We start from the raw sequence: 24,454 nt of genomic DNA, 5'->3' as shown, positions 1-24,454 counted from the left end.
TGTGTGTGTGTGTGTGTGTGTGTGTGTGTGTGTGTGTGTGTGTGGTGGGGGGTGAGGATAGGAGAGTGAGAACACAGATGTTTGTTAGCTGATAAAATTAAATAAATAAAAATATGTGGAGTGAGTTCCCGGTCACTGGAAGTTTTAAATAGAGGCTGAATGTCTGCTTGGATTGTTTTAGATTTTCTGGCTCATGGTGGCACTGGATTGGATGGCTTCTGAGGTCCCTTTGAACTCTGAAATTCTGTGAATCCTAAGTTTTGAGGCAGCCTGGGCTTGTAGCATTGTTGAAGGTTCCTCAGACACAGGGACCCAAAAGAGTCTGGAATCTGAGAGTGTGTGCCCATCCCAGGCTGCCCCAAGAAAGGCGCTGCCTGCATTGCTGGTTGTACTGAAAAGCATGGAGAGATGGCTTGATTCGCTGGTCCCTGGGGAAAATTCATGTTGTTGTTTTTTACTTAAGCTAAGCTTGTCCAGATGTGTCAATATTTATCTTCTATGATTTAAATGAATCATGCAAAAGATGAGGAACCTTTGTAGGCACTTAATCCATAATGCAAACCAGCTTCTCTGGGTATTTATGGGAGAGGAATGACTTAAAGGAGAACCAGAGAGCTTTCACTGGAAACAAATATGGCACAGGTGCTCAGAGGCAGCCTTCTGGGTCGGGCCTTGGCTGGACTGCCTGGGTTTGGTTTGACAGTGTTGGTAAGTGTGGGAAAGCCCGGATCAATGGCGACCCTGACATGGAGTCATCCTGCTTGGATGGATGGATTGCATTGTGTTGAGGAGGTGCTGAGGGGGGGCATTTTATGAGCAAGGCCCGCTGCTGAGGATGTGAGATGGCAGGAATTGAGCTATGCCCGAACCTACTGGGGAATTACTGTAATTGCAACAGTAGCGTGGCCTGGGTCCAAAATGACTTAAGAATTCCAACTTGGATGCAAACGTATTGTGGGAAAACAAAGCTTCAGAGCCATTCCTGGGATCACAGAGCTGGAAGGACACCTAGAGGTCATCTTGTCCAGTCCCTTTATTGCACGGAGAAGTAAACTGAGGCCCGTCAGAGTCCCCTGATTCAGCCACATTCACAGAAGCTGAAAATGGCAGAGCTGGCCTGGGGGCCTTTGCCATCACCTCTGTTAACTTGGGCCCCTCTGGACAGAGAGCTCGTTGGCATCTTCAGGGACCTCGATATGGGGGGTGTTTATGGACAAAGGCATCTCACTTTCTGGAAAATAAAAATATTGTATTAATTAAAACCATACACTGGGGACCTTGTTAGGATTTCAATTGCATTAAAGTTGCTTGGAATGGTTATGATGATGTGGTGTGGTTCACTGAAAAGAGAGCTGAATGTGGAGGGCTCCTGACTAGCTATGTGACCTTGAGCAAGTCCCTTAACTTCCATAGGCCTCAGTTTTCTCATCAGTAAAATGAAGTGGTTAGATGGGGATCATCTCTAAATTCCTTTCTGGCTTGAAATATATGATTTGCCCAGTTAATTTGGCAACTAATTGGACTATGGCCCTTAACATTTAATTGTTAATTAAAGCTTTCATTTCAGGTCAATAAACTTTTACCAAAGTACCTGCTGGGAACTAGTGATACAAAGACTAAAACAAACCATCCTTGTCTGTCCTCGAAAAGCTTCCAATTATGGCAGGGGGTAGGGGGTGGGCAGGAATAGGAAATGCCCAGAAACTTAAAGAGAAAATATATACATTTAAACAAAGGTACTACAAGATAACAGGGAGGTGGGGCAGTAACTGGTGTGATGGGGAAGGGTCAGAGGTAGGAGGGGGCATTGGCTGATCAGCTTTCCTGTGTTTGCATCGGGTCGCCCTGACTAGCCGGCCAGAGGCCTGAGAGCAGAAACCACTATTTATTCTCACTGTGCCCTCTAAGGAACAGGTAGCACCATAATGTACAGAGCCATGACTCAGATTTGTGCATTCAGATCTGGCCTCAGACACATACTGTGTGGCCCTGGGAAAGTCACTAAGCCCTGTTTGCCTCAGTTTCCTCACCTGTAAAATGAGCTGTAGAAGGAAATGGCAAGCCAATGCCAAGAAAACCCCAAATGGCATCAGGAAGTATCAGACTGAAACAAAGGAGCCAGAAATTTCACTGAGTCAGAATTTGAGCCTTGGAAAGGATGAAAGCTCCCGATGGGTCGTTGGCCGTCCAGTCTTTGTTTGAAGATCTCCATTTAGGAGGAGCCCTTTGTCTCTCCAGGCAGCCAAGCTAAACTGCCTCATTTAGGTTTAAGATAAGTATGTGTGTGTGTGTGTGGGGGGGGGGGGGTTACCCAATGAGCAAACCTGGTACAAACTTAGCTGCCTCCATTTTTTAAAAAGTCATACAGATTCACCTGGACCAGTGAGAGATGAAGTGATGCCCAGAGTCACACGGCCAGACAGATCTGGAACCCAGGTCTAGCTGACACTGAAGCCAGCTCTCTGTTATGTCCTGGTACCCCTCTCCTGAGCATGAGAGTTATCTCAAAAGGGCCGGACGGCCTTGTGGCTAGAAGCCTCAGAGCAGAGGATGGATGATTATTATAGGAAGACCGTGGGGTTGGACCAAATGACCTCTGACATCATAATTATGGTGTGAAATGAGATAAATCCCATACATTTATGGCTACAAGAACTTTGAGGACTTTCCTCTAATAGTAAATCCCTAGTTAGATTATACATTATTTGAATCATTTGAATTTGAAAATTTGAAAATCATTTGAATCATTTATAATAAAAAATTGTTGTGGGCAATATTTTTCTATCTAAATTAGAATGTTTGCCTCATTTATATGATAAATCAACCCATGTAAGGCCTGTAATTGACTTCCTCACTGAAGCATGGGGCTTTAGGTATCTAGGGACTGAAACAGCACAGGGGCCTTGCTGTACCTCCCCAGGCTTCTTGGGGGGGGAATATACTTAGTATCTGACCGTGACAGATCAATCGTTTCGAAGATAGCTGGGAGTTGGTAGAGTCTTATCAACTCAAGACAATCTCCATTCAGTAAGTGCTTCTAATGTCATGACCAAGTTCAAGTTTATGCTGTATTGGGGTGTTTGAGAGTCAGGAGAATGGGCCATATTTAGTAGGCTTCTTGACATAATCCTGGCTTGTTTCCTTACACTATTATCAGCTCACAGGAAAGCTTGCCCCTCAGACCCACACCATGGCCCCAGGCCCCATGCAGCTGTCATGGCAGGGAGTCTCACTTCTTCATTTGACTCTGAAGTGACTGGTTATCAATAAAAGGATGTGGGGGGAGTTTTGTTCCTCCATTCAGCCTCTTTGTCTGATCCAATGACCCTGGCCCCTTGCTGTCCCTCCAACCAAACACCCTCTCTCTTGACTGGAGGCATTCTCTCTGGCTCTCTTCCACGCCTGGAATTCTCCCTCTTCTCATCTCTGCCTCTTTCCCTTCTTCCTTCATCTCTAAAATCCCACCCTCCAGGAAGCACTGGTTATTGCTGAGTACTTATCCCATGTTGAGAACATAAAATCAACAAGCCAGAAAAAGTCGATGACAAATCTAAATAAGTACCTTAATTTTGTGCTTATCCATTCTACCTGTGAAAAAAGATCTAATGTAGTCCTTCATTTTTTCTTCCTCTGCCAAAAAAAAGATCCCACTTTCTCCCAGCACCCTTCCCCAGCCTTTCTCCACGCTAGCCTTCGAGTTCCTCATCTCGAATTTATCCTGCCTGCATCTTACTGTATGCAGCTGTTTGCTTGTTGTCGCCCCCACTGGACTGGGAGCTCCTTGAGGGCAGGACCTTCTTCGGCTTCTCTTTTGTCTCCCTACACTCACCACAGTGCTTGGCACCTAGTACGTATTTCATCAATTCTAGTTGGTGGCTTAACTTGATTTGACGGTCTTTGTCCCAGTCTCTGGCTTTCCTGGCTCCTTCCACATATGTTACTGCCTTTATTTTCAGCTCAAGTGCTCTGTTTTTCTGAAATGTTACCTTAATTTCTTATGAAATATTTCAAAAGGTGGTGGGCGGGGCGCTATAGTGGAAGGAGACTTGGCTCTGGAGTCAGGACAGTCTCGAGTTCAAATTCAACCTTTTCCACTTAAGAACATTTTCTCACATTTATAAAGTACCTCAAAATCTCTCACTTTACAGATGAGGAATCTGAGTCCCTAGAGAGGTTCAGTGACATGCCCCAGGTCACACAGATAGGATTCAAACCCATGTCCTCCAACTCCAAATCCATAAAAAACCCCCAAATCAGTTAATTTTGTTGAATAATAAAGTACTACATAAATGCTAGCTATTAATGACTATTAGGGATATGCTGGGCACAAAGCAAGCCCCTGATAATTCTTATTTCATTTATGGTTTTGTATTCTGAACACCCAGTACAGTGACTGATGCATAGTAGGTGCTTAATACTTTGGTGATTGATTGGCTGATTGCATTGGATGGAGTTCATCACTTTATTTTTTTTTTCTTTTTGGAGGAGGAAAGGTAGGGCAATTGGGGTTAAGTGACTTGCCCAAGGTCACACAGTTTTCTCTTAAGCGTTTGAGGCTGGATTTGAACTCAGGTCTTCCTGGTAGGTGCTCTATTCCCTGTGCCACCTAGCAGCCCCAAGGAATTCATCACTTTAGAATTGTGGAGGACTTTAGAGTTCACTTAAGCCACACCCCCCCATTTGAGGCCCAGAGGGATTGTGACTTGACCAAGGTCACACAAGCAGTAAGAGGTGGAAGCAGAATTCCAGCCGAGGTCCTCAGGCTTTTCCAGCCCAGTGCTCTGCCCGCTGCTCCACACTACCTGATCACAGAGGAAGTTATATAGAACAAGCCCCCTTTAGGAGCTGGTCACTTTGCATCTTTGCTCCCTCCCTTAGAAAGTTATTGTTTGAAGATTTAGGTGAACAAGTTACAGAATGACAAGAGTCAGGCCTCATTCTGGAGCTGCAAAGTTGGAGTGAAAACTTTAATCATTATTTTAAGATAAATATTCTATCTCTGTGATTGACATGATATATAATCTATCCATCTGGTGGATAGTGTGCTTCTAACCCCCTCCCCTGCCTGTCCTGCTCTCCACCCTAAAATGGCCGATTGGACAGTTTGGGTATTTTTGGTTCACACAATCTCTGAGTTGGAAAAGAGCTCGGAGGCCATCACTCCAGGGCCCTCTGCCCCTCCTCACCATACGCCTGAGAGGTATGTCTCCAGCCTATTCTTGAAGGCCTTAAATGAGGGGGAATGTACCCCCTTCCAAGGCAGCCCAATGCATTCTGGGACACTGATATGTAAAGATTCAGCAAACAGTCCATGCAGGTAGTACTTGCCTATCCATCAATTAACAGTATTTATTAAGAGCCTACTGTGTGCTGACACTGGGGATGCAAAGGCAAAAACAAAGCAGCTCCTGCCCTTAGGGAGCTTACATCCTCTGCTGGTGGAAAAGAGTAGGTGCCCAGAGGAGGTGAGAGGACAGAAAATCAGGTAGGCATCACCCATTGGCCACATGGCAGCTCTGTGCTGGGGACAGAATGTGAAGAGAAGAAGAAATCCTTCCCCTCCAGCCCGATGCCCTCTCCGGACTTCTCTGCCTTCTCATCAAATGCTTTGCCTCTATCTGGCCACTCTCCCGGCTCCCAGCTCTTCCCTTTTCAGCTCCCCCATTGGAATGTAAGTGCCTTGGTCATTGGGCACTCTTGTTGCTGATTGTTCTTTGTTCTGGAAAAGGACCAATGACTTTGGGAGGGTCATGTGTAACTCTCCCATGAACTCACTGAAGTGAGGCAAAGCCTTTAAAGTCCTCAGCCTCTCTCTTCCAGAGACACCGGAGCCCAGTAAGATGGAGGTCAGGACAGGATGATGGCCCTCTGGACACAGTCACAGCACAACTGTGCTGGGGTCAGCTGTGAATGACCTGGCTGTTGTCAGCAACACAAGGATCCATGACAATTCCAAAGGACTCATGATGAAACATGCTATCCACCTCCAGAGAGAAAGACTGGAGTCTGAATGTAGAGCCAAGGATACTTTCTGAAACTTTCTTTTTATTTTTGGTCTGTGTTCTCTTTTACAACATGGCTAATATGGAAATATGTTTTGCATGACTGCCCTTTCATTGCCTTCTATCAAAGGGCTTGACAGAATTTAGAACTCAAAAAAAAGAATGTTAAAAATTGTTTTTCATGGAATTTAGAGAAAAGTAAAATAAAAACATTCTTTAAAAAAAAGAATGTAAGCTCTTTGAGGGTAGGGATTGTCTTGCTTGTTTATATTTGTATTCCAGAGCTTAGCACAGTAAAAGTATGTAATATATTCTATCTATCGATCTATCGGTCTATCTATCTATCGATCTATCTATTGATCTATCGATCTATCGTCGATCTATCTGTTGTGTCATCTATTTATCTATCTATCCGTTGTGTCATCTATCTATCATTTATCTATCTATCTATCTATCAATCATCTATTTATCTATCTATCCATCCATGCATATTTCTTTTCCTCCCTTCCCCTCTCTCTCTGACACTCTTTCTGTCTTTCTGCCTTTTTTTCCTCAGTTCCTCCTTGTGGGGCCAAACCAAACAAGGTGAATCCCTCTTCATGTGATAGCCCTCCAAATATTGGTATCTGCATGATCATACAACCACAGAAACTTTGAGTTGAAAGGGGTCTCAGTGGCCATTGAGTACAACCGCAAACTCATCAAAAATCCTCATCCACAGTGTGATCTCCTCCTTTATTGGGTCCTCCTTTAGGAGAGAGCCCCTCCCCTGCCAGAAGGTAGCAGGAGAGAGAATAACCCACAGGGACCAACATTTTCCCCAGAGGGGTCAAAGACTTTTCAAGACTATTATGGCGGAGTGCCTACTTGTGCCAGGAGAATTCATCAGTATGTCTGCTTGTGAACGACTGATCTTAAGCTCTTAACTTTTAATTTTTGAAGTGATGATTGACTGCCTGTCTCCATTTCCATGGTAAAAGCCACCAGATCCCCTCTCTCTGGGACTCTTTTAGGAAATGCTGGAAACTCTACTTGCCTTTAGCTGGTATCAGATTACAGTTAGGCCTACATAACTTTCCTTAGTTTTTCCTGGGGCCTAGAAGCCTTACCTCTAAGAATACATCTCACAAATTCACTGTAAGGCTGTGTATTCAGGCCTCTGGGCTTGTGGAGCAGCTTTTTGGGACTGTTATTCTCTGATCTGTAAGGTCATTTTCAGGTCTCGGCCTAGGGCGGTATGACTCCTAGCTTCTGTCAGGACTCGGTTCAGGTCAGACCTGGTAGCTCATGCCTGTGCTTCCAGCTTCCCAGGAGCCTGTTCATCCTTCTATGTCCATAGGCAGATACAAAGCTTAGCACTAGGTTAGTCAGAGTCAAGGTGCCAGCTTTTATTCAGTCCCTTTGATAGAAGGCAAATCTTGAAATCTCTACCTTCCTGAAATCACTGCATGAGTTCAGAGTCACTGAGTCTGAGAGGGTCTGGCCTTCTCAGCTCCATGGACCATGTCCTCCGGGCCTTCTGGTCCAGGGGAGGGATTTGATACCAGACAAATAACTACAATATTGAAGAGAATTTTAGAAGTAAATAAAAGCAGCACAAAATGCTCCAAGAGACCAGAGGAAGGAGTGAGGGAAAATCAGCATCTCATGGCACGTCTCCACTGTAGGAATCTCTTGTCAGAAAATAGGAGACAGAATTATTTTTTCTCCCAAAGCAGATAGTAGAGGGCAGACCATGCTGGTAATTTATGATGGCATGAATTATTATCAAGGTCTGAGACCCTCTCGTGATTCACCAGAATCAAGGGTCATAAATCTCAGGCAGTCTAAAGACGGCTCCATCCATTAATCCCAACTTTGCTAAATACTGTATCCCACTCTGCATGCCTTGATCTTGCTGAGCGGCTCATTTCTTATCTGTAAAGGGGAATAATGAGACACCTATCATCTGTGTTACATCATGATGTATTTTGTTTCTGATCTGGAGAATGTGAGTGAATTGAAAATATGAATGAATGAAAAGGCATTTATTTAGTGAGCATTTCCTACCATCCAAACTACTGTGCTAAGCACTTGACATACAACTATAAAAGTTGGCCATTCTGCGCTCTCAAGGAGCTCCCTTTCTGACTAACCCAAGGGCATATGATTTACTAAATTTTCCATAATGAAAAATTTCTTAACAATTCGCCCTGTTCAGAAGAGGAAACAGGCTGTCAAGTCTGGTATTGACGTCTTAGTTCCTGGAAGCCTGTCCACAGGCAGAGGCTGGATGGTGGCTTGCAGGGGACAGTATGGACAGAGCTCACGTCTCCATCATGGGTTTGATGAATGATCTCTGAAGTCCCTGCCAGCCCCGTCATTCCATGATTGATAGAGCTGAGACTGGACCGAAATCAGTCAGACCTCATGATTCACTCTTGGTGCAGTGAGTTGGTCCATTCCTCCTCACTCACACTAGCTGGGGCTTTCTCAGGGTAAGTGGTGAAAGATCCATTGCAGCAGCTAAAATTGCCCGTGTATCAGTAAGTCTCCTTTCCAGAGTTTCCCCTCAGAAAAGCTTTTCTGCTTGTGCCTTCAGATTTATGGGTGTCACCTTTCAATCCATAATTTTCTATTTCCAATAGCCTGAAGTTCCCTCTGGTAAGCTGGGTCCCTTGAACACTTTCTGAAGGAGAGGAGAATCCAGCTGGAAGTGTTTCTTTTCGCCAAGACGATTCACCTCTAGCCTAGCTAGGACTAGGGGTAGGCAGATGGGGTCGCTGCCACAATGAAGGGTGCTTTTACAAGTTTACATTTTTAATCCAAGCACATCCCACCCCCTGTGACAAGTTGGTGCTTAGTTTGGAATAAGGTAAGTCAGTTCTCTTCTAGGGCAAGCTCACAGTTTCTAATGGACAGTTTTCCATAGTGGGCTCCATTTTCCGTTGTGGTCTGTGCATGGAATACAATTTCTATACCTTTCCTAGGACCATGCAAACCCCTTGGTCCAGTCATAATCTGGAGTAGACAGAATCCAAAGTGTTAACTTGCAATACTTAAAACAAGCAGAACCTTCTTAAATTGTCTTAATTAAAACTTAGTAGTAGTAGTAGTAGTAGTAGTAGTAGGGTGGTGTGTGTGTATGTGTGTGTGATCTGAGATTTAATTGTTATAGAACACTCTGGATGAGTAGATTGACTTCCTCTACCAACGTAGATGGGCAGCCATCTGGAACTTAGTTCTAGAGAGTTACCTGGGGCAAAGAGAGGGAGGCGACTTGTACAAAAATATTTATAGCAGTTCTTTTTGAGCTGGCAAAGAATTGGAAATTGAGGAGATGCCCATCCATTGGGGAATGGCTGGACAAGTTGTGGTATATGATTGTGATGCAATATTATTGTGTCATAAGAAATGATGAGAAGGATGGCTTCAGACAAACTTGGGAAAACTATGAACTGATGCAAAGTGAAGTGAGCAGAACCAGGAGAACACTGTATACAGTAACAACAGCATTGCGTGATGATCAACTGTGAAAGACTTGGCTACTGTGATCAAGACAATGATCCAAGACAATTCTAAAGGACCCATTTCCAGAGGGAGAGACAGAAAGAGACAGAGACAGGGACAGAGAGACAGAGATGGGAGAAGGGGAGAGAGAGAGAGAGAGACAAAGATAGAGAGACAGAGAGAGAGAGACAGAGACAGAGAGACAGAGAGACAGAGAGAGACAGAGACAGAGAGACAGACACAGAGAGAAAGAAATCTGATGAACTTTGAGTGCAAATTAAAATATAAATTTTTTTTACTTTCCAAAAAAAAGTAAAGAAGACAGAAGTGGAGAGGACTTTTCTTTGTGATAGCATAACACAGTTTTCTATTATTCTCTTTTCTCTTCTCCCTTACCTTTTCTTCAGCTTTGGGTTTCCTTCTTGGGATTTTTCTTTTCTTGGCCATGAGTCTTTTCAGGAACGCGTGTGGGTCCAATGTGTCATTCTGCTGAGGTTACTGGAAGTACATAAACACTCTGCTAAAAACATCCTCTTTCCCATCTGCTCTGTTGATAGCTGGCATCACTGCCTCCTCTTGAAACCTGGAAGTCCAGTTCCCTCAGCCCTGTCCTCTCAGGAGATTCCAGGGGAGCCAAAGGGACATATTTGAATGGAGAGCACTTGGGTCAAGAGTCCCTGGTTCAAGCCCTGTGTCTGGTGCTTATAAACAATGTGGTCTTGGGCAGAGCATGCCCATCTTGGAGTCTCAGTTCCCATTGGCAAAATGGGACCATGTGGAAGGTGGAAATTCTGATGCATCTGGAGCCAGAGGACTTGTGGTAAAATCCTGGCATTGCTACACAGGATGTTGGGCATCTCCCTTCAATGCTCTGGTCCTCAGTGTCCTTTTCTGTAAATGAGGGGGCTAAACTAACTGGCTTCTAAGTTCCTTTCTAGCTTTATATGGGGTTACAATGAGTAAGAAAAAGAGTGTGTGAATGAAGTGCTTTGTAACAAAGCTCTGAAGAATTATGTTAATTTTTTTTTCCCCAATAAGCTTTCCTATGATTTCTTCCATGTGGGGAATTCAGGGTGTGGATACTTCCAGCAATGCATGTGGACAACTTGTCTGTAACTTACTGTCTCTGCTCTTGAATGGGATATTATGATGTTAAGTGACTTGTCTAAGCTCTCCCATGTCAGAGGCAGGGCTAGAGAAGCAGGTCCTCCTGGCCTGCAGGTTGAACCATTGAGCCATACTGCCTCTCTCTGTTAATAGAGGTGATCATGATTGTGATAGGCTACTGTACTTAGTGAGTAGGTCATTTTGAATGACTTTGAAGCATTCCGCTGGGTCCTTTGTTTTCCAGATAATAGTGGCTGGATTTTACATAATTGAAGTCTCAGAAAGTTTTTTCTTCTTAATTCCCTTTTCTAAGTAGATGGTACAAGTATTCTCAGCCCCATTTTCTAGATGAGGAAAACAAGGCCTAGAGGAAAGGGAATAAACTAGCTTGTGATAACCTTGATCATAAGTTTTGGAGCCAAGAGTTAGGAGGAGTGTAACCGTTGGCACAGTGGGCAGAGTGCCAGACTTGGAGTAAGGAAGATCTGAACTCAGATCCTGCCTTGGACACTTGGTAGCTGGATGACTTTGGGCAAGTGACTTCTATGCCCCGTGACTCAGTTTCCCCATATGTAAAATAATGGATAATAGAATCCTAGAATCACAGATCTAGACCTGGAAGGAACCCTCTAGTCCAATGCCCTCATTTTGATATAGAGGAAAGTGAGGTCCAGGGAGGTCCAGTTACTCTCCCAGGGCCACGCAAGTAACGAGCCATCAGAGGAAGGCCCCCAGAGTCAGCACACTCTTTTCTGCTGTACACAAGGGCTGGTCAGGAAGACCTCCAAAGCCCCTCTCAGTTCTGATATGATGCTCCTGTAGCCTTCTGATTCTTGGACCAGAGTGTTTCCCGCTGGGCCCCACTGCTGTCTGATGATGGGGAGGAAGATGATGGTCTGGCTTTTATTTAGGGCTTTAAGGTTTGCAAAGATCTCATTTAATGATGAGGGATCATAGGGGGTCTTAAAAAAGTCCCACTGAGTGGGAGAAGAGACCAAGCCCTCAGAATCCTCTGTCTTCTGGAAGCAAATAGGAAAATGAGGCAAGAATGGAGGAAAATCCCTCCGCCTCTGACCAGGGGCCATCACCTCAGCTGGTGGGTTTTCTTCCCATCCTTGAGTGGCAGGGGGAGGCCCCTGGGGATGCTGGGGTGGAGGGAGGGCGCCGTAGTGGGGGGAAAGGTGACCCAGCCTGCTCATTAGTTTCTATTCAAGCCCAGCCCTGTGTCCCCGGATGGCTTCAGGGCACCAGCACTGCTGGCCTTTCCCTTCCCCCCTTCCGCCTTTATTACTGGGCTTCTGTTACAGGAAGCAGCACTGGTTCTGCTCTCTGAGGGGCAGTCACATTTCTGACTGGTACCTCTTGCTTTCGCTTGAGAGTGTGGCCTTGATTCTTCTTTCCACATGTGCTCAGACTCCAGTGTTAGAAATTAGTCAATCACCGAGTATTTATTAGGCACCTACTATGTGCCAGACTGGGGTAGAGCTAAGGATACAGAAATGACCATCAAAGAGTCCCCACTCCTGCTGGCAAACTCCCTGTCCTCAATCCCTAGGGCAGAGTAGGCACTCAATAAATGCTTGGTGGTTGATTGACTGCCCTCCAGGAGTGTATATTTTACATTGGAGCAACAATAAGTATGAGAACAAGCATTTATTAAGCACCTGCTATGTGCCAGCCACTGTGCTGGGGCTCCAGATAGAGACAAAAAGAAAACAGTTCTTGCTCCTGTGGAGATTACATTTTACTACAAGGAAGACAGACAATAAATGCAGAGGGACATAATTACAGAATCAGTCCATCAGTAAGCATTTATTAAGCACCTTTGATTTGCCAGCCTATATTCTTGGTTTGGGGATACAAAGAAAAATGTGAAATAAAATTTCTTTTTGAGGAGCTCACCATGTAACCTGAAGGTGAGAAAGAAGACAGATGCTCACTTTGAGACATTTTTAAAGTCCTGACGGTGTATCAGGTGCTGAGGATTCCAAAACACACGTGTCAGACCCCGCACCTTGGGAAAAGAGGCTGATCTCAGAATGCACTAGTTGTGTGACTCTGGGCGGGTCCTTTAACCCTCCTGTGCCTCAGTTTCTCTGGAAAAATAGAGGATTGGGTGACTGATGATTCTGGGCCCTGTCAGGATTTGGGTACCTCTGTGGCTCTCCTTTGAAGAGACATTTTCTCATATTTCTTCCCACAAGTTCTTCTGAACCTCTCAGAGGAAAACCTCTAGAGTCTAATAAAAGCCAGGCCTAATTTATGTACCTGCTTCTGACCACAGGCCCTCTTGGCTCTGAAACTAAAAAACGCGGCTGTTGTCAGATTCTGAGGTGAGCTCTGGAGCCTGGTGGTGCTGGGGTCTTGGGGCTCCTGAATCTGCCTCTGTGGTACCTCTCCAGGCCCCCATCAACCCCCGAGCTGGGGATGCCGTGTTCTTCTCCTAAATGAAAGATTTTGCCACCTTTGCCTCTGGCAGCCCACAGCTTGGCATCTGGACCATGCTGGGCCCCTGGCTAGGGCGAATCTGCCTGGGTGGCAGGTCCAAACTCACAGGGTCTGAGCTGAGCCGGGAAGCTTAAGTCCTGCGAATATTGGGGCTGCCATTCCTAGTGGCATTACGATAGCCTTTAGTTAGTTTTGGGAACTGTCACCGGCTCCCATTGGCACACACAGGCCAATCCCCCTTCAGCAAGTGGACACCGATTTTGTAGCACATTGAATGAATGTTTTATAAAAACCACCACATTTATTAAGCATTTACCACGTGTCGACCACAAGGGCTATAAAGAGCTGGAGAGTGACTTTTTCTTCCTCAGCGAGCAAACGGTCACTGTTCTGTTCATTCCTTAATAAAGTAATGACCCTCCCTCAGTCCGGGGCACCAATGTGGGACCTGCCGATGTTCAGTCAATGCTGCCCTTAGTCACGGGCACATCTGTCCCCTGCTGGTTTACTCTTTCATTCCCACACAACCAGCTAGCAGACCTTCATTTTGTCAGCCATCTAATCAATTCAGAAGCATTTGTTGCTCACCTACTGTGTGTTCGGTGCTGTGCTGAGCGCTGGGGTTATCAAGCCCCCAAAGCAAAAGCAACAAAACCAGAAGCAAATGAAGAGAATTCACATCTTATTCTATATCTCACTGATCAGGGGTTGGAGCGGACTTCAGGGATTTCACAGCATTTAGCACAGCGCTTGGCATGTAGTAGGTGTTTAATAAGTCCTTTTGATGAGGAAACTAGAGCCAGGCATACCGAGTGATTTGCACAAAGACATACACTGGGAAGGGACAGGTCAGACTGGAACCCAGATCTTCTTTCTGCCATACCAAGGACGCTAGAAAACGGTAACTTGGAAATGAGGGGTGTTCTGTCCTGGTGGGCAATGATGAACCTCACATCTCTAGGACAGGGCTGTTTGTGGGCCCTGGCCTGATCTCTGCCTTGCTGCTGCTTCCTGGAGTCCAGGAAATCTGAAAACATTCCGGGGGTAGATTTAATTGTGGGGGGTTTGTTCACTTAGGCAATGGGGCAGCCTACAGGGGAAGGAGTCATTCTGCTTGGCTCACATTCAGACTGATGTGAACTTTCTGAGGATATGCTTGATTTCTCTCTTTGGAGGGTATGATCTGCCTCCCCATCCCCATTTATATAACTTCTCCCCTCCAGGCATATATTCTGTTTCTAGCTATATGACCATGGGCAAATGACCACTGTGACCATCAGTTTCTTCTTCTGTTAAATAATACCTTTAGCACCTATCTCGAAGGGTTATCATCAGTCTCCAAAGAGAGCACATATGTGCTTTGAAGACATTGAATATGAACACCAGTTATTATTGTAGCTTCAGCTCTGGTGTTGGCTTTGGTAGCTACGGATACACTTTGGGCTAGCTGAGCTGTAGTCGTCAGTCTGTAGAGAGAGGTGTGCCTCCGCGGACGGCCCTTCCTCCTCCTCTCTAACATGTCACTGCCTGTACTAGCCTGCCTGCCCAAGTCACTTCCTTTCTGAGCCTCAGTTTCCTCCTTTGTAAAATGAAGTGGTCGCATCAGATAACTTCCAGGGGCCCTGCCAACTTTAAATCAGTGATTTGGGAACAGTCTTAAAATGCGGAGGGCAGAAAGGGGTGATGGGAAACATGTTAGATTCAGATTCAAAGGAAATAATTTCAGTCCCAGAGTGCTCAAGAAAGCTTTCTAATTCATCCATTTATTCGTTTGCTGCCTTAGCACTCAGTACAGGGCCTGATATCTAAGGGACACTCCCAAGTACGGACTGATTGACATTCTCAATAGTCAAGCCTGGGAACCCCCACAGCTTTGGATTTTCATTTCCCGGCCCCTCTTTCTCAGCCCACTGGAGTTTTCCCTGGCCCATTAGGAGAGGAGCAGACTCTTAAAAATGTCAGGGGGCACAGGGGAAAGAAGATGAAGGGGGTTGGGCACATCTGTTGAGGCAATGTGTGCTGGAGAGAGATGGGGAGGAATGTGCCGCCTCCAAGCAGCCCAGGCTCTTGCAACACCAGAGAGCAGAAAAAGGGGCTAGGTTTGGGATGGGAGGGAACAGGGATGATAAATAGGGCTGTCCTGCCCACTCCCTTTGAGGAGAGAGACAGAAGTGGCTGTCTTAACTCTGAATTTTCTCAACTATTGTACTTAGATGATAAAATCAAATTTGCTTATGCACCTGCATTTATATGAAGCGTGTACTTGGTACATCGTTGGCATTTTAAATGCTTCTTGATTTGATTTAATTTGTTAGGAGGCAGTGAGTTGTAGTGGCAAGAGGGCTGGCCCTAGAGTTAGGAGGACCTGGGTTCAAATGCTACCTGTGACACAAGCTGTGCAATCCTGGGAAAGACACTTAAACTTTGTTTGCCTCAGTTCCCTCATTTGAAAAATGGAGTTAAAATGCCTGGAGCATTTCTCTCCCGTGGTTGTCATGGGGCTTGAATGAGACAGTGAGTATAAAGTCTTTTAGAAACTGCAAAATTCCTTGGAAACTGTGAACCCAGAAGTGCCACCAAATTGAGGCACGGTGGGAAAACACACAAGGTGACCCCTAAACCACTCCCTTCCCCCAGTTTTGTAGCAAAGGTTTGGAACTGGAGAGAAGCTTCCTTAAAATACAGCAGCTAGGTGGCTCAGTAGAGTCAGGAGGACCTGAGTTCAAATGCTGCTTTAGACACTTGACACTTACTAGCTGTGTGACCTTGGGCAAGTCACTTAACCCCAATTGCCTTGCCTTTCCCTCCCCCCCCAAAGAAAAATATACATATTTAAATAGATAATTAGTATACTTGTTGGGGGGGGGAGGTTAACAGAAAATTTTCTCCTTGCCAAAACGTAAGGAAACTTTTTTTTGGGGGGGGGTTTCTGACCCCAAATTTAAGATAAAAATATCTGAATTGACTAATGCCTCCCTTCATATAAATAAATAGTTAATAATAATTATTGCCAGGCCTGATTTTTTAAAAAGCTCATTACTTTCCTAAAGCTTAGGAGTGTCAGTGGACGAGGGGAGGGGAAAGAAATTGGAATTTCACATTATAAGTGAATTTTCCAAAGAGAGAAATCAGCATGGTACCATAGGAAACGCTCCATATAGGGAGATGCTTTCAGATCCAAGCTCTGCTGCGTACCTTCTCTGGGACCTTGCTTCTGTGAGCTATATTTGATGTCCTCATATGTAAAATAGGGGGAGTAATAAAGGTCATAGTTTTAGAGGTCACTGAGTATGAATATCTCATTTTACAGATGGGGAAACAGAGGCACGGGGTGCTTAAGTGATTTACAAGTACAGGATCATAAATCTAGAGCTGGAAGTGACTTCAGAGGCCATCCCAACTAACCTCATCTTTCTTTTTTTACAGATGAGGAAACTGAGGCCCGAAGGCAAAGCGATTTGTTTAGGGTCAGAGTCACACACCCTGTCTCTGTCTTCCTCTCTTTCACTCTGTCTGTCTGTCTCTCACATGCACATGGAGTTAGCCTATAAAAAGGCAGATAATTATAGCTGCCTGCCTTTTACCTTCCAAGCAGGAATGTTTTTAGTATGAAATTAAATATTTTGAGTTCCTAAGGAGAAAGGGCCTCTGGATTATTAGTGTAAAAGAAGGAGGCCTTTGGCATAGATAACCGCAGTGATTTATGCTGGGTTTGGTGTGTTTTTGAGTACAGGTTTTTAACGTGGGAATGCCCAGTATCCTTGGAATTCCATGGTGCCCTTAACAAAACATATCACTGAATCAAAGAAGGAAGCAAGTATTGCTAAGTGTCTCCTCAGTGTCAGGGGCTCTACAAATATGTTCTCTTTTGATCCTAACAATAACCCTGGCTAAAAGATGTTATTTCCCATTAGTTGAAGAAAGTGAGGCAATTAAGTGACTTATCCAGGGTTACACAGTTAGGAAGTATCGGAGGTCAAATTTGAATTCAAGTCTTCAGTGACTCCATGCCCAGCAGCCCACTGGTGTCTCTGTCAAGCAAAGATTTGGATATTTAACACAATTCAGTGAACATTCTTTTAAGCACCTGTTCTATGCAAGGTTCTGTGTGAAGCACTAGGGGTAGAAAGACCAAACAGAAGTCAGTACCTGCCCTCAAGGAGGGTACATTCTCTTTGTGGGGGAGGGGTAGACAACATGCACACAGAGAGCAAAGACAAAGTCTATGCAACATAATAGGAAATTTCTCGAGGGAGTGAGCACCAATGTCAGGCTGGACTGGGCGAGGGCTTCTGTAGGTGGTGGCACTGTTGATAAAACTGGAAGGGAGTTGAGGAGCCTCAAAGGCAGGGATGGGGAAGAAGGGTTTTCCAGGCATTGGGGGCAGCCTTTGCAAATGCCCAGGGGAAGGAGATGGAATATAATGTCAGTGGAATCTCAGTATGCCAACAAGTCAAGACAAGAAGCGCTTAGTAAGTTCCCCTCTGCGTCAGGCATTGTGCCAAGTGCTGAGGATACAAAGAAAGTCAGCGACACCCACACCAACACCGCCAGTCCCTGCTCTCCAGGAGCTCACAGTGTCAGGGTAGGTGGTTGGCACTGGGCATTCAGAATGGAGGACACAAGAAATACCTGCTCTCAACAAGCTTATATTCTCAAGCAGACCTGCTTAGAAAACTACCAGCTTCTCCACCTCACACTTCCCCCATTCCAGGCTGAAGATGGGTAGTGCCCCTTCTCAAACTTGCCTCAGGTCCTTTCCAGAAGCAGAGGGGAAAGGAGGAAGCACGGGGTTTTAAGAGGTTTCCTTTGGTTTGTGTAGAGAATTCAGTCAAGGAGGTGAGGCTAGGGTTGGGGTCACTAAGGAGCTAAAATCCTACCTCACACTTGTTAACTGCAGGATCCTTGGCAAATCAATAATCCTCTGCAAGTCTCTGTTTCTTCATCTGCAAAATGGGGATAATAATAGCACTTACCTCCCCTGATAGTTGTGAAGATCAAATGAAATGATATGGGTGGAGTGTTTTGCAGACCTTAAAAGTGCTGTACGCAAAGCTAATTCTCATTTGAGTAAGCAGCAAAGAGAAGAAGGCCCAGTAATTCATTTCATCCACAAAAGAGAAGATTTCGGGAGACCTAAAAACTAACTCGGAAGTTTTGGAGAGCTGTCCTGTGGAGAAGGCCTCTGATTTTATCTGGGTCATGCGGGTCACTGGAAGCATTCACGCCAAGGCTGTCCCAGATGGAGAGTTGGCTGGCTGGCTGATTCTCAATTCCAGTTCTAATTCCAGTATCCCAGGACCCACCCCTGGGCCTCTGTTTCTTCATCTGTGAAATGCAAAGTTTAGATGAGATGAGTGCTCGGCTTTCCTTCCTGTTCTCACTGTCCCAGGATGGCACGGCTCCAGAAATACCCCAAGGTTCCTTCTGTGTCCACTAGTCCGTTCTGCCCCCTGGCCTGCTTCCATCTTCCTATGCTATTGTTGTGATGCTTTCCCTGCCAAGACCTTCTTGTATGAGGAAGTAGGGAGGATCTGGGCTGGAGGGATGGAAACCGGTTCCTCTGCTCAATCTGGTAGAGCCTTTGCTTGAGGCCACCAGACAGACTCCAGGAGACATTTATCTTACCAACTTTTCTAAAACATTTTTTTTTACTATAATTTAAACTGACATCACTTGCTTTTGACATGGCAACAAGGTCTCTGCAGACTTAATGTTGGGATCATTTTCCCAGGAATGTCCGTATGGGAGATTTATGTATTTGCAGTGATCATGGATACCATCCAGACACCGATTAGGGAGTTGGAAGCTCTGATTCTCTGGGTGATCCGTATTAAGTCATTATTGTTTTAATGAAACATGGCTTAGCTGGGGTCTCCTAGCCTCTGACTCCCAGTTTCAAGACTGAGTCATTAATTCCCATTAATAAGAAACTCTCAAGATAAAACAAAGCCTGTGGGTTGAGTGTGCCAGCAGGGTAGATAGAACCTGTAATCTGGCTTTAAACACACACACACACACACACACACACACGCATACCTACACACACACACACGCATACATACACACACACATACCACGCCTCTGTATTTTGCAGAGAGAGGGGGGTCAGGGAACAAACAAACAAACGGGCTGCTTGGTTTCAGGAGAAACCGCCAACATGTTAGATACCCGGAAAGACAGGCGGGTGTGGCAAGCACCTTGTGAGTGTTTGTAGACATCAGCAGGGTGGTCTGGAGCTCGGCCACTGGGGAAGGCAGATCTGGGGGGTAATTGGGAAGCCCTGCCACCTCTTGGGACCGTGAACAGTTCATCTTCAGCAAGGTTACTCAGTGGAGACAAAGTTGGGTTTGAACTCAGGAAGAACCAAGTTCGAATCCTGCCTTGGAATTTGTTACTGGCTGACACAGACTGGCCTTTTGCAACCCCCTTAATCACTCAGTGCCGCAGGAAAGCCTCTATGTCTAGAGAAGGGCTGGCCTCAGTGTTAGTGGGAGTTTCCCATATCAGTGAAATCATAGGCCCAGGACTAGGCCTCGGTGACTGTATCTGCAAGATAAGAAGTTTGGTTCAGATGGGCCTGAGATCCTTTCCAGTGCCAAATCTCCAATCCTGCCATAGAGGATGCCCCCTCCCCACCCAGCCACGCAAGCTGATATTTGTACTGAGACAAAGTGTTTTATGCACCCCTTATTGGTCATCTGCTTATGAATTGTCTATTCTTTAGTTTGCCTGTGAAAAAATAGGAATCCCATGCCTGTCAGGGACATTGTTTATTTGTGTCTTAGAACCATCAGATCAAGAGCTAGAAGGGGCCTTAACCAGGTCGGGGGACCTGGGTTCAAATCCTGACCCTGTGTAATGCCAAGCAAAGGCAACTTCCAAAGGTTCAAAATACTGGCATAGCTGCTCTCCATGTTATTAGTGACAAATTAAGAACAGAGAAAATAAAAATACAGCATAATTCAAAATACAGCATTCACCAAGGGTAATTCAATAATTTCCTAGTACTACTCCACCCCTGGAAAGTACATGCATTTAGTCAGTCACAAAGTCCCTCTCCTCAAATGGAGATTAGTTTCCAATCATAAACAAAGTACATTCATTTGGTCAGTCACAAAGCACAAAAAAGTCAAGTTTCCCACCCCTGGATCACAACTGAATTACAATTATCATCAGTTAACGCCAAGCACCTTCTCAAAAGCGGCAGTAGAGAGCACAGCGGCCATCTACCCCTGAGTTACAACAATGTTAAGATACCATCACAGCATTAAATACCCAAAGAGAGGTCTTTTCTTCATCTTGACCCAGGGCAAGTTCTCAGCACTCTCTGTTTCTGGGGAGAAAAAGCTTAACAAGGCCGCAAGATACATTGCCACTGTCCTCATTAATTCATTCTCTGTCTGCAGAACAGTTCTAGAACCCCTGAAAACATTAGCAAAACCCTCTTCTAGGATTTCTGTAAACACACAACAAGAAAATCCTTCTTCAGGGCTTCTGAACCAACAGCAAGGTTCCAGAACCTCTGCAACAACAGCATTGGCCTTCACCAGTGGACAGAATTCACTCTCTGTCTGCAGAACAGTCTCTGGAGCTCTGAACCAACAGCAAGGTTCCAGGGCCTCTGCAACAACAGCACTGTCCTTCACCAGTGGACGAATCTGGCCAAACAACATCAAAACAAAGTACCAGCATCACAGCCATGTCTCCTCAGTCCTTGGCAGCTCCAGGTGGCAGCTCTCAAAAGTCCTGGGCAGCTTGAACTGGCCTTCAGCAATCCTCTCCGTCTCTCTGCCTCCACGAAGCTGATTCCAAAAATTCCCCTGCCTCTCTTCCTCTGCTTGTGCCTCTCCAAATCCATGGCACCAGCTCCTCCCAGTTTAGCCCCCTCTTTTCATGTCAACAAATCCATCCCACAAGTGGGATTCACAAGCTCTGGGTTTTAACTGTCAACCCAAAAACCAAGCCAATACTGGGGGATCTTTAAATTCCATTACTATTATACCTGCCACTTACCACATGTGTAACTGTGGACAAATTACTTACGCTCCATGAGCCTCAGTTTACTTACCTGTGACGTGAGAAGACTGGACTAGATGAACTCTCCAGTTTCTCCCAACTCTACATTTTGAACCCCATCGACCCTGCAGACATGATCCTTTGTCAGGGACCATGGATAGAGAGCTTCGATCCTATTGGGAGGGTCGTGTAGCCCAAAGACACTGAAGAAGAAAACACTATGATAGGATATTGGAGGGGAGGGCACACGAGCAATCTCAGTTTATCAAGACTAAGACAGGGTAAGTGACTTCCTCAGGGTCACACAGCTGGTGAGGGCCAGAGACAGGCTTCAAGACTACAAGCCCAGCATGCCAGCACTGGGAGATCCATTCCAGCCTGGACTCAGCACCCCACCATTAGGAAGGCAACAGGATCTGTCCATTCTCCTACAAAATACAGTACCAGCGACTGCACTCATCAGCTGTTAACATGCCGCTGCTCACTGATTCCCACGGCTAATTGAGAGAGATTAATCATTTTAAAGGGTTCCTTTGGTGATTATTAATAGTATGTTTCTTCCAAAGATACTTTGACTAGAACCAGGAGGGGATCCAGTGATCATCTAGTCCAACCCCCTTAATTTACAGATGAAGAAAGGGAGGTCAAGTCATTTCCCCAGAGTCACATAAGTAGCAGGTGTTGGAGGAGACATTCATAGCATCGGAGATACGAGCTAGAAGGGGACTTGGAAGCCAGTGGGTCCAACCCCCTCATTTTACAGATGAGGAAACTGAAACTGAGGAGAGTAAAATGATTTAACCAAAGTCACCCTACCAGGATTTGAACTCAGGTCCTTTGATTTTAGAGCCCTTGAGTTTTCCACTGGGTCACATGGCTTCCCTTTCAATGTCTGATAATTTTTCTTTTTCTTTTTTTTTTTAAGCAATTGGGGTTAAGTAACTTGCTCAAGGTTACATGGCCAGTTATTTCTGGGTGTGGTGCTAAGTATCTGAGCCTGGATTCAATCCCCAGGTCATCCTGACACTGGACCCGGTGCTTTTACTTGATAAGCCACCTGGCCACCCCTGTCTGATTTATTTTCATCATGCGTTTTGAATGAATTATTTTCACTGAATTTGGTAGATATCACACAAGGTCAAAGAATCCCAGAGTTGGGAGACACTCAGATGCTGTTTAGTCTAATTCACACCTATAAAGGAATCTCCTCTACAGATTGCCCAGCAATGAGTCCATCAGTGTCAACCTACAGACCTCCTTGGAGAGGGAATTCAATACTGCTCAAGGAAGCCCATCCTATTGAGGGACAAATGCCATTGATAGGAGGTGCCCCCCCCCCTCCGCAGAATTTTGGTCACAGAATCTAAAGGTTGGAATGGATCCTAGAGGTCTGTCTAGTCTAACCCAATAGGCAACTAGGTAGTGCAGTGTGAAGTCAGGAAGAGTCATCTTCCTGAGTTCAAATCTGGCCTCAGACACTTACTAGCCGAGTGACCCTGGGTAAGTCACTTAACCCTGTTGGCCTCAGTTTCTTCATCTGTAAAATGAGATGGAAAAGGAAATGACAAACCACTCCAGAATCTTTGCCAAGAAAACCCCCAAAATGAGATCATGAAGAGTCAGACAGGCTGAAATGGCTGAACAACAATAGTATGATCTATACTTGAATATCCCTCCCCCGCCTCATACCTGATGGATGGTTATGCTCAAAGACCACCAGTGAGAAGATATCAAGGCAGCCCCATTCCACTTGGGAAAACCCTCCTTGTTAAGCAGTTTCTCCTGACATTGAGCCTAACTTTGCTTCCCTCTGGCTTCTCCCCATTACGCCCAAATGCACCTCTCCGTGATAATTTTTGTCTTTCATTAGTCCATTTACTTGGCTGTTCAGTTAGAGACAAAAGACTGCTGGACGTGCCCTTTGGGGGCTTCTGGCACAGCATAGGGACCCTGTCTATGTCTGCCTCATTATCTTTGTCCATTGTGCCCAGATGCCCTCCTTCCTCTCTGCTCCTGGCATCACTTGAGATTGCAGAAAGCCCACCATCTTCAGGAGACCTTTCCCTAGCTCCTACTATCAGTGCCTTCCCCTCTGAGATTGCTTTCCATCTGCTCTGTATATGATATGCGTGGACCTCATTATTTCCATGTTGGGTCTTCCGTCAGGATGCCAGCTCCCTGAGATAAGAAACAATGTCTTTTCCTTTCTATCTCCCACACTTAGGCCATGTTTGGTATGTAGTAAGGGTTTAATAAATGCTTGCTTGTTGACTGACTGTTTCCGTCACACTAAGCAAATTATGCTAATCATTGGGAGTGCTGCTTTCCATTCTTAGTTCATTCTCTTTGTCATCCAGAAGGATGAAGAAGCTATGGAGCAGACTTTCCCAGTGCCCCACTGCAGGCCTGCCATTCCTTCTGATCTTCTCAGCTAGAATTTTGCCTTCTGACATTCTCATTGAGGGAGGCAGAGAAGATGAGAAGAAACAGTGAAACTCTCCAAGATCCCTCCTGGGAGGATTTTCTGCAGAAGGGGTCCCCTTCCCGATTAAGTCTGTTATCTTTATTCCAGGACACTTGAATAATGTCAGGGTTCTTTCATCCCAACATGGGAGTGGGATGGTTCCAGGAGGAAGTGTGTGTCTGTGTGTGTATGTGGTGTGTAGTGTGTATATGTGTGTGGTGCATATGTGTGTATGTATGTGGTTTGTGTGTATTATATATGTGTGTGGTGTATATGTGTGTGGTTTGTGTGTATTATATGTGTGTGTGGTGTGGTGTATGTGTGTGTGAGAATATGTGTGGGGTGTGTGTGTGTGTGTGTGTGTGTGTGTGTATGTCTGTGTAGTATGTGTGGGTGTGACCCTGGAAATCAAGCTCTCAGTGCTTGGGGCTTTCCCTAAAACTGAGCTGAAGGGCAGGTCTTCATTAATGAAGTCATTGACCTATCAGGCTGTTCTCCAAACTGATGAAATCACAGCTTTGGCAAAACAACAAAAAGGCCTTATCTGTTTAGATGTTGTAAAAACTCCAAGTTGTTAGAGTGTAAACCCCTGGAGAGCAGGGACTGTCTTTAGCATTTCTCTATGTCCCCAGCACTCAGCTGGTGTCTGGCACACAAGGTGATTAATAAATGCTTATTGATGTTGTATCCCCCTCCCCCAGCCTTTCCCCAGGAGAATGTAATCTCCTTATAGGCAGGAATTATTTTTCATTTTGTCTTCATACACAAACACACACACCTCTCCCTCCATACACCTTTCTCTGTCTCTCTCTGTCTCTCTCTCTCTTTCTCTCTCTGTCTCTGTCTGTCTCTGTCTCTCTCTCTCTGTCTCTCTCTCCCTCCCTCCCTCTCTCTCTCTCTCTCTCTCTCTCTCTCTCTCTCTCTC

The 24,454-nt window shown here is 45.4% G+C and overlaps 1 protein-coding gene and 1 long non-coding RNA gene across 2 annotated transcripts in view; one reads left to right on the top strand and one right to left on the bottom strand.

The window, feature by feature from the left end:
• LOC138165268 (inactive tyrosine-protein kinase transmembrane receptor ROR1) overlaps positions 1-24,454 on the top strand; it is a 372,832-nt gene that overhangs the window by 75,324 nt on the left and 273,054 nt on the right. The gene's annotated exons all lie outside the window — the stretch shown is intronic.
• LOC138165267 (uncharacterized) lies at positions 12,388-19,001 on the bottom strand. Its single transcript, XR_011169321.1, has 2 exons — positions 17,927-19,001; positions 12,388-17,077 (listed from the first exon to the last, which is right to left on the bottom strand). It is a non-coding gene; the product is annotated as an uncharacterized lncRNA (long non-coding RNA).

The sequence above is a fragment of the Petaurus breviceps genome, unplaced genomic scaffold, assembly GCF_028583685.1.
Source record: "Petaurus breviceps papuanus isolate PSGF00001 unplaced genomic scaffold, PetGlider_PUasm1.0 208, whole genome shotgun sequence".
Lineage (NCBI taxonomy): Eukaryota > Metazoa > Chordata > Mammalia > Diprotodontia > Petauridae > Petaurus > Petaurus breviceps.
This window is presented reverse-complemented; position numbering and strand designations above follow the sequence as displayed.